General features: G+C 32.2%; 1 non-coding gene across 1 annotated transcript; it reads right to left on the bottom strand.

The window, feature by feature from the left end:
- Nucleotides 1-2,081: 2,081 nt before the first annotated feature.
- LOC130824676 (U5 spliceosomal RNA) lies at nt 2,082-2,198 on the bottom strand. Its single transcript, XR_009046768.1, has one exon. It is a non-coding gene; the product is annotated as a U5 spliceosomal RNA (small nuclear RNA).
- Nucleotides 2,199-10,000: the final 7,802 nt, after the last annotated feature.

Genomic DNA, 10,000 nt, shown 5'->3' with positions numbered 1-10,000 from the left:
GTTTGTTAATTAATTGTATTTGGTAAATGTCTTGTGTCAAATTTGTTAGTCGTATTTGTTGAAATGATTTACCCCACATCGACAAATTAAACATAGTGTGCACACTTTATAAATTATTGGAGTCCATTTTCCCATTGTCATATGGTTTTGGGATGGTATATATCTCTTTCGTTTATGAAGTGTGTGCACCTCGTATTTTCCTCGTTAATGCGCTGGCATTTAAAATAAGTTCATCTTAATTTAACAGAATATACTTTAACTTCACAAATTGTTGTGAGAGACGGTCTCTCAGAGAGAGGCATTAGATATATGGGCTAAATAACACAATTAATACAAATTAAAGAAAAAAATAAGAATGTAGAGTTCTTGTTTTGAAGTCGTTAATTGGTTAATTAGTATCTTATTTTATAAATTGATTTTTAATTAAAATGGCAAAGTTGTTTTGTACACCTTTTTCATTGGTGTTCGTTTGTTATATTTTTCATCTAAATGAATAGGGTAGTCAATAACAAGTGTCGCCTAACATCTCCATCAATTGATGGGTTACATGGTATTCACATCAAACCGAATTAGTCAATGTATTCTGCTGGCTAAACAAGTCAAATAAACCAACTTTCGACCACAAATGAACTTTGACTTTGGCAACATCTCATTTTACTATCAAAACATAACTGCGTTATGCTTAACATAATAAAACTACAACTACATGATTTTACAACAGGTACATCCGATCGATAAGTTTCACATTATTAGACCTAAAATCGCCATAAAATTTCTTGAAATAGATCCAAATGGAGTTTATTATAATGCAAATAAATGAAAATAAATGCACTTATCAAGAATCTATACAATATATATTGAAAATTCTGAACACCCACACACAATAAACATAAATTGAAAATTATGAACACCCACACACAATAAACATGCCCATAAGATCCTAATGAATATTGCTTAAACGGCTTGTTCTATGATTTTATTATGTCCTATCACCGTGGTATCAAAGATCCTAATGTACACATTGGTTATCTTTGAATTAGTCTTAGAGTAAGTCTGCGTCAAACACATGATACAATAATGTTCTCCTGGCTAGCAGAGTCAATATAGATGATTAATGACATGCATGTAGATGAGATCCATCAAAAATCCTAACCAAATTTATCATAACACACGAATTGTAATATAAATGTTCCCTATTGTCTATTGGTTGATGTAAGAATCAAAACACTACAACAAGTTAATTTTTCGTCACATTGAATTTAATGATATTAAAAAAATGTCATTAATTTATATTTTTAGTGTAATAATTGTAAAATTTTATTTTAAGTTCCACTATAAAGTGACATTTTATTTGGTTTTTAGTGGCATATGTAATTGTTACTATAGTCTATAGTGGCATTTATGAGAAATGTCACTAGATCTTATATCGCGAAAAGATTTAGTATGATTTTTTATTATGCTACTAAAAAGTCTAATAAATGTCGTTAAATCAACTATATACACTATTAGAAATTTGAAATAGTGACATTTAAATTAAATATCGCTAAATGTATCTCACTAAAAGCAAATTATATTGTATTGCAATTAGAGGTGTTCATTCGGTTGATCGGGTCGGTTTCGGACGGGTGTTATTCGGTTCGGTTGCATTTCAGATCGGTTATTTTTCGGTTGTGTGTTACAACGGGTCACACTCGGGTCGAGTCGGTTAGAGATCGGTTATTCAAGCTATCGGGTTAGCATCAGTTCGGTGTCGGTTGAAGTTCGTGTCGAGTGTCAATCGGTCTCGGGTTGTCATTGATTACTAATTGGTTCGGTTTTTTCGGGTACAGATCGGGTTCGAGCTTTATTTTTCGAGTAGATATCGGTTACGGATAACTATTGATCGGGTCAATATCGAAATAAGTTAATAGTCAGGTTTTTAAATGATGTATGCTCATTTACTTACAAAAAATAATTACCGATTGTTTTATTAGATATAGCAGATACATCTGTAGCATATCGGATCAACCTGCTAATGACCCATTTAACCTACTTTTTTTTTTACGTCATTAAATTCATATATTTCAGGTCATTTGACCCATTTAACCTTAATTAAAGGCTTACTCCAAAAATAAACGTATGCCACTTAATGCAGCGAGCACACGGTATTCTTTAGTAAAAGGCGAAAGAATAGTTCGCTTTGTGCTCACGGCGTGCCTGCGTAAGTTGGTATGAGATCTGTGGAAGTAATTTAAAGAATTTTTCTTTTATTAGTATCTTTCGTAGCCGATGTGGGACAACTTCCTTTGTTATTGAAAGTCATCTTCAGCTGACAAATCCCTTAGCCGATGTGGGACAACTTTCTTTCTTATTGAAAGTCATCTTCAGCTGACAAATCCCTCAATACATGGTAATTGGTATTATCTTAGTTTTACGAAGTATTTGGCAAATGTTGATCCGTCTTAAATTTAATAAATGGGTTAAACAGGTTTTTTTCAGGTTAAAATATTCAACCTAAACCTAACTCATTTAATAAACAGATCAGGTCGGGTTGACCCATTTAATTAATTGAGTCAAAAAACTAAACCCAAACCCGCTAATTTCGAGTCGGTTTCAGATCAGGTTAGCAGGTCGGGTCAGCTTTTACAAGCCCTAATAGGCAGATCAATTTATTTCAATTAGTTTATATATATATATATATATATATATATATATATATATATATATATATATATATATATATATATATATATATATATATATATATATATATATATATATATATATATATATATATATATATATATATATATATATATATATATATATATATATATATATATATATATATATATATATATATATATATATATATATATATATATATATATATATATATATATATATATATATATATATATATATATATATATTCTGTATGCAATCTCTTCTGTATAGAACTTGTGTTCTTCCTTTCCGTATTATTAGAAAACTGAAATTGGACTTAATTTGCTAAAATTAGGTGAAAATTTGATTCGGATTTATAACAGTTCGATTTACAATCGGTTCGGGTTTGTATCAGTTCGAGTTAAAAACATTTCGATTAATAATCGATCGGGTTTGTATCAGTTCTTGTTAAAAACAATTCGATCTTAATCGGTTTTAGTCAGGTTACATTCGGTTACGTGCATAATTCGGGTCGGATTTGACTCGGGTCGATCACTATTCAGTTCGGGTAACATCGGTTAAGGTTTATATGTCGGTTATAAAATTTGGTTGCAGTTCGAGTTCGATTTTGCCCTTTTCGGTTATCAAACGGTTCGAGTGAAGTATCGGTTCGGGTAATTGCGGTTCGGTAAACCTAAAAAACATACATTTTTCGGGTCGGATAATTTTCGATTTCGGGTCGGATTTTCGAGTCGGGTTTATTTTGAACCGCTCTAATTGAAATCATACAAGAGTTGGTGTACCACTTAATGTAAAAAGCTAATATGGAATAACTATACAACAAACTCATTTTTGAAAATTTATTGAGCATATTAATTTAAACATGTTTTGCACAATGAAAAAAACTAGAAGCAATTAAAACTAACACAAGATTATATATACCAATTTAAACTTGAAATATTATCCAATCAATCATTACTCTCTAATCTCATTTCACCCTTCATACCCTCAAACAAAACTAGAACATAAATAAAACTGAACTAAAAATGCAAAAAATAAATAAATAAACAAATACAAAAATAACATGGATGAAAAAGAAATAAATATACTTTAATAAATAAATTGCAATATATTGAAACCTGAACTTTTTTTTTAATTAAGTTTTTTTAAAAAAAAAGTTTTGAGAAAAAGAGTTTCGCCCCAAACTATTTGAAAAAAATAAGCTTTTAGTAAAAACGCTGTCAATGAAAGCGTTTTTGTACCTTAACGCGGATTGGTTTTTGTGTGGAAGGAAAAAACACTACCGACCCTTAATTTTTTATTTTTTTGCTTTTTAGTAAAAAGAATATAATTCAATAATTTGGTTGTACAACCTTGGTTTCCTGGAAAGTCAAAACATGTACTTACTACTAAGCAAACTTAACAAATTTGAAACGGTTTTACTAGTAATGTCTTTTAATATGGAAATAAGTTTCCAAAATGAAAGTTTTCAAAAGAGTATTGATATCAAACTTTGATTTTTATTGTAAAACTAAGAATAATATTTCTATCATTTAAGAATTTTTTTATTTTTCTTTACTTATATAATATTTTTAATTTTGAGTTTTAATATCATTAATTTTTTTTAATATTTATATTATTAATATTCTTTATATTCTTAATTTTTATTTTCTATTTTTGTAATATTCTTAATATTGAAAAATATTAAAAATATTTAAATATTAAAAAATATTAAAAATATTTAAATATTAAAAAATATTCTTGTTAAAATATTAAAAATATTAAAATATTAAAATACTAAAATATAAGAATATTAAAAAATAAGAATATTCAAAAAAAATATAAATCAAAATGAAGAATATTAAAGAATACTAATAATATAAATATTAAAAAAATATAAATTAAGGATATTAAAACTTTAAAATAAAAATATTATATAAGTAAAGAAAAATATGAATATTCTTAAATGATGCTCCCTCCATTCTTTTTTGATCTTCTACTTTAGATTTTTCACATATATTAAGGAAGATAGAATATTTGGGTTGTAGTGGGTATTATTTTAATTAAATAGTAGTGTAAAGTAATGATTGTATTGGAAGTATAAGGTTATAGTGGGTATTATTTTAATTAATTAGTAGTGTGAAGTAATGATTGTATTAAAAGTATGAGAGAGAAAATAATTATAAATAAAAAAAAGGGGTACATTAAAAGAAATGGGGGGTTTTAAAGGATAAAAGTGGGATAAAAACTATCTAAAAATAGAAAGTATTCTAAAGTGGAAGAACTTTTGAAATTACACGTTATAGTAATGTGGAAGATCAAAAAAGAAAAGAACGGAGGGGTACTAATATAATTCTTAATTTTATATAACAGTATTTTGGAAACTTTTATATCTCCAAATTAAGAATGTTAAAAAAATTAAAAGATTACCACTATTCTTATAATCATAATTGTTTAATTTTATCTACTAATTACTACAAGTAAAGAATATCAAACAATTAAAAATCAAGAATACTAAAAATAAAAATTAAGAATATTAAAAAAAGTAATGAAAAACAAAAATATTTTTAAATGATATTAATATCCTTAATTTTAACTTATATTTTTTAATATTTTTTAATATTCTTGTTTTTCAATATTCCTAATTTTTATAAGTATTAAAAAATATTAATAATTTAAATATTAATCAGAGTCTATTCCCAGAATATTGCCTAAAAAAAGAATAATTCCCACATTGCATTTTTTGGGAAAGTATACCGTCCACGTGGAAAATAATTTTTTTTTATTCTTTCAGACAAAACCGCCACTTGAGATGGCGGTTTGCCTTAAGCACAAAAACGCCACATGAAGTGGCGGTTTGGTCAAGGCAAACCGCCATCTCAAGTGGCGGTTTGGTCCAGGTAAACCGCCACTTCATGTGGCGGTTTGCTTGTGGCCTGATTTTTTTTCTTTCATTTTAAAATAGTGAACGCAACATGCATTAAAGTACTTCAATACCATCTATTCCATAATAATCAATTACGAACCGACTTCTTTTGAAAAAAATAATTATGAAAATAATACAAAGATATATTACAATCATGAAAACTCATACAAGAAGTTCAAGTCATATAAGAATATACAAAGTTTGTTAAACTACAACCCCCGGCCCCTTTTGTTTTGCGCACCGGTGGATGATGATGGTGTGAACTCGTCAACCTCCGCAATGACATTAAGAGCAGGAGCTCGTCGTTGACTAGCACGCTGATATGTGATAATCCTTTGCGGAGGCGATGGATGTGGAGGAGGAGTCTCGATGGAAGCCGGGGGAACGAACGGCGACATAGTAGCGGATGTCGATGGCGATCTGGAAGACCGACCTCGAGTAGATGAACGCTGGCGACCTCTTGTGGACCGAGAACTGGATCCTCCGGAAGAGCTACCTCGATGGGCTGAACTCCTTGGAGAAGGAGTGTGGAATGTGTCATTTACCTCGCCAATGACGGGTGGAGTCGGTATGAGGTACTCATAACCCACCTGACTCAATGCATCGGTCAATGACGTGTTAATGGAGCCTAAGGTCTGAGAACATAGCCGATACCCCACGTCAACTGGCGATGTAGCGGCCCCTTGAATCGTGTCATTACATTGTATGAGCACCGATCGGATGCGCTCAGCCTGTTTGTTATCATTATATTGTTAAAAGAGTTACTTAAAACTATTACTATTCGTTATGAGTGTTGAAAGAAAACGTACCAGTAACGTAGATGTCGGATGGTAATGTGATCCTGGCTGCGCAAATGCGGTGTTCGTTAGGCGTAATATAGAGATACGCCTGTACCAACTCATGTACATAGCAGAGCTATGCCCTGTGAAGTTATCTCCTCCAACCAATGTAGATGCTCGGTCGTTCCACGCATCTACATGCGATCTATGTCGTACGAGGTAGTTCTTGTCCCCAGTCCTCCGATCGATCGCATGTAGTTGAGGTTGGGTGTCACAGGCTTGCGGAATTACCTGCTCCAAACCGAATTGACGCATGACTCGATCCGGGAGATGTAGCTCGACGATGTCAAAGCAAATAAGAGGACAACGCGATCTCCAAATCTCGTGGCCCGATGTACATATGTGCGGTAGAGCTTCCATCTTAGCCGCTGTGTAAGGCTGCCATGTCATCTGTAATAGAAATCAATATGCTTAGTAATGTATACAATTTATTCATAACTAATACAAATAGTAAATGTTACTAACCTGCTCGTCCCGTTGTCGATCTAGTGCGTCCCTGTAGTAGACGAGAGTATGTGGGGAGTGGGATCTCGAAAGATATACGCGAAGCCAGCTGCAAACAAATAAACATTGATTAACATTTTCATCTATCATAAAATAGTGAAATTATGAATTTGAATAGTGAATTGAGTGTTGCTACCTTACTGCCAAAGGATCCATCCCGCGCCGATGCTGTGACCCTAATATCGGTTCAAATTCATCCGCGTCATCTTCCTGATCATGTTGCCCATCCGGTCGAACTGTCTGAATAATGGGCCTCCCTATATGAATGTGCTCCCATGACCATATCTGTAACAACATCAAGCATCCACCAATGTCCTTGGCACTCTTACCAGATGCTCGACATAAGTTACGATACAGATACGCTAGGGTAGCACTTCCCCAACTGTACTCATCTACGCGCTCCAAGTCTCCCAGTAGAGGGAGATAAATCAACTGTACCGAGTCGCCACTCTTGTCTGGAAACAAGATGCATCCAACACAGGTACAAGATGTAGGCTCGGGCATGTCTGTCAACCGTCACATCATCTGCATCATCCTCAAGCGCGCTAAAATGTTGTCGGAGCCAAGTCAGCTTCAATGACGATCCAACGATGATCTTCGGCTGTGAGGGGTCCTGAGGGTTTTCCGGCCAAACCCCTAGCAGCTCATGTACTAATGCTGGCCAATTTCCCTCCCCATGACCAATGACTGCTTGTCCTTCAACCGGCAGTCCCATGATAACTGCCACATCTTGCAACGTGATCGTTGCCTCGCCAACTGTGAGGTGGAAGGTATGTGTCTCCGGCCTCCACCTCTCCACCAATGCAGTGATAAGAGCTCGATCGAGCTCTAAGCCCCCGCCCAACAACCGGTGAATGTATCTGAAACCAGTTAGCTCGACTACGTCTAATACCCTGTCATCCACCTCCCACCGTAACGTACTCGCCTGGTAGTGCTGATGAGTAACCAATTGGGCAGTGGAGCCCTCCCACGCAGCTACGCTCCTGTGTGTCGCCTGAAGCGTAAGCACTGATGGATCAACTGGGCCCTGCATCGTCATGATCGCTGTTACATACATAAGTTAATCGGGACTAACACATTTTTCCCAGTCACCGAGTATTTCATCTCCATTTTTAACATAAAAGAGTTGGGATCACAACCAATTACATCATAGACTTTGCTAACAAACACCTCAAAAGTCGTATTTTGACGATGGATAAACATCACTGTATTTAATCCTCCATTATACCCAACATCGGATCCAATATAACTTACTTCCCCACCCCAATACACTATAACGGGATAATGATCTATATTCTGCAAATATAAACATGTTTTTCAAGTGATTTCACATACACTTAATTGTTTATTGTGAGAAAGGGAAGTGTAAATTTGAATACTAAGAATTTGTGATATTAAGGTATTAGAACACTTATTAGAAGGTTCATTTCAAATATAAAAGCTAAAAATACCATGAAAGTATACCAAAACCATTAAACTAATCCTACAAAGTAATAAACTTTCATTGAAGCATTTCATCAAACACTTTATATGCATACAAACCAAATCATAAAATTCAACTACAAATGTGTAGAATGTAAGCTTAAATCATGAAATCAAGAGAATGTAACAAACAATCAATTTATTTATAACTTCAAATGACAACAATAATGAACAAAATATTCAATTTGCAAATTGAAAAAAATTAGAGTTTATGTTATTACCTTAAATGATGATGAATATGAACAAGTCAAGAAGGAGAAGATGAGAATGTAGTTGATTAATTTAGTTAAATGAGAGGAATGTGAATATGAAGTAAATGAGAATTGAAGAATTTTTTTTTAGATAACCGGCAGCAGCGAAGGGAAGGAAGCAAATGAAATGAGTGAAGAAAAAGAACAAATACTGCCGTTTTGTACACGTATAAAACCGCCACTTCAAGTGGCGGTTTGCTCATTATAATTTTTTTTTCAACGTGAAATTGGTCTAAACCGCCATTTCATCTAGCGGTTTATTTAGGACTTCTAAACAAAACCGCCATCTCATGTGGCGGTTATATTAAAAAAAAATTAATTAAAACCCATCCTACGTGGACGGTATTGTGGGAAATATTTTCTCATGATACCTAAAGTGGGAATTATTTTTTTTGAGGGCAATATTAAGGGAATAGACTCTATTAATCATTACTTGATAATGAAAACAACTCATCAATTTTGTTTCCTTTCTAAAAAATAATCTTACCAATGTTATTTAAGAATATTAAAAATGTAAAGAAAAATAAGTAATGAATAATAAAAGTTAAAGTATGATATTAATATTAAGTATGATATTAATATTGTTTTGGAAACTTTCAATTTGGAAAGTATTTCCATATTAAATAATGCTAATAGTAAAATAATTTCAAAGAAGTTAATTTGGCATAGGCCTTAGGGGTTAGTGCATGCTTTAAAGCTTGTAAAGTAAAGGATTAAAGTTTGGATCCTTTTACCACCAAACTAAAATAATAATTTTAATAGAAAAACCCTATGTATAAAAATAATGGAGCAGCTCGACGGCCTTCTAAAGCAATCTAATTGGTTTATATTACGGTATTAGTATATTATAAGTCATTAATTTAGTAGTAGCTGTATTAATATACTATTAATCGTATTAGTATAGTCGGTACTAAAAAACAGGCCTCTTCTAATTGCCCAAAACAGTCGTATTTGCATAGTAACTATAGTCGTATTAGTATTAATCGTACACTACAATTTAGAAAACGTTTATTGACAAAAGGTTTTTGTCACTAAAGCAATTTTGCAACAAAAAAGTAACAAAATATTTTGTCGCTAAATATTTTGTCGCAAAAAAAATTGGCATTAAGCTGATCTTTAGATTTAAAAAAAAAATTGAATATTTGTCATTATTATTAAATAATAATAATAGTAATTAATACTATTACTATCTCCTATTAATTGATTTAGGGACATTTTCCTTTTGCATCAAAAATTAGGAGGGGTGAGAGACTACTTAAAACTTAAAAGTATGTGAAAAACTTACTTTTTCCATAAAGGGTATTGTCGTATTGATAATTTATATGTTGTTGTGTTGTTGTAATAAAGGTAAA

This window comes from Amaranthus tricolor, chromosome 9, assembly GCF_026212465.1.
Source record: "Amaranthus tricolor cultivar Red isolate AtriRed21 chromosome 9, ASM2621246v1, whole genome shotgun sequence".
Lineage (NCBI taxonomy): Eukaryota > Viridiplantae > Streptophyta > Magnoliopsida > Caryophyllales > Amaranthaceae > Amaranthus > Amaranthus tricolor.
This window is presented reverse-complemented; position numbering and strand designations above follow the sequence as displayed.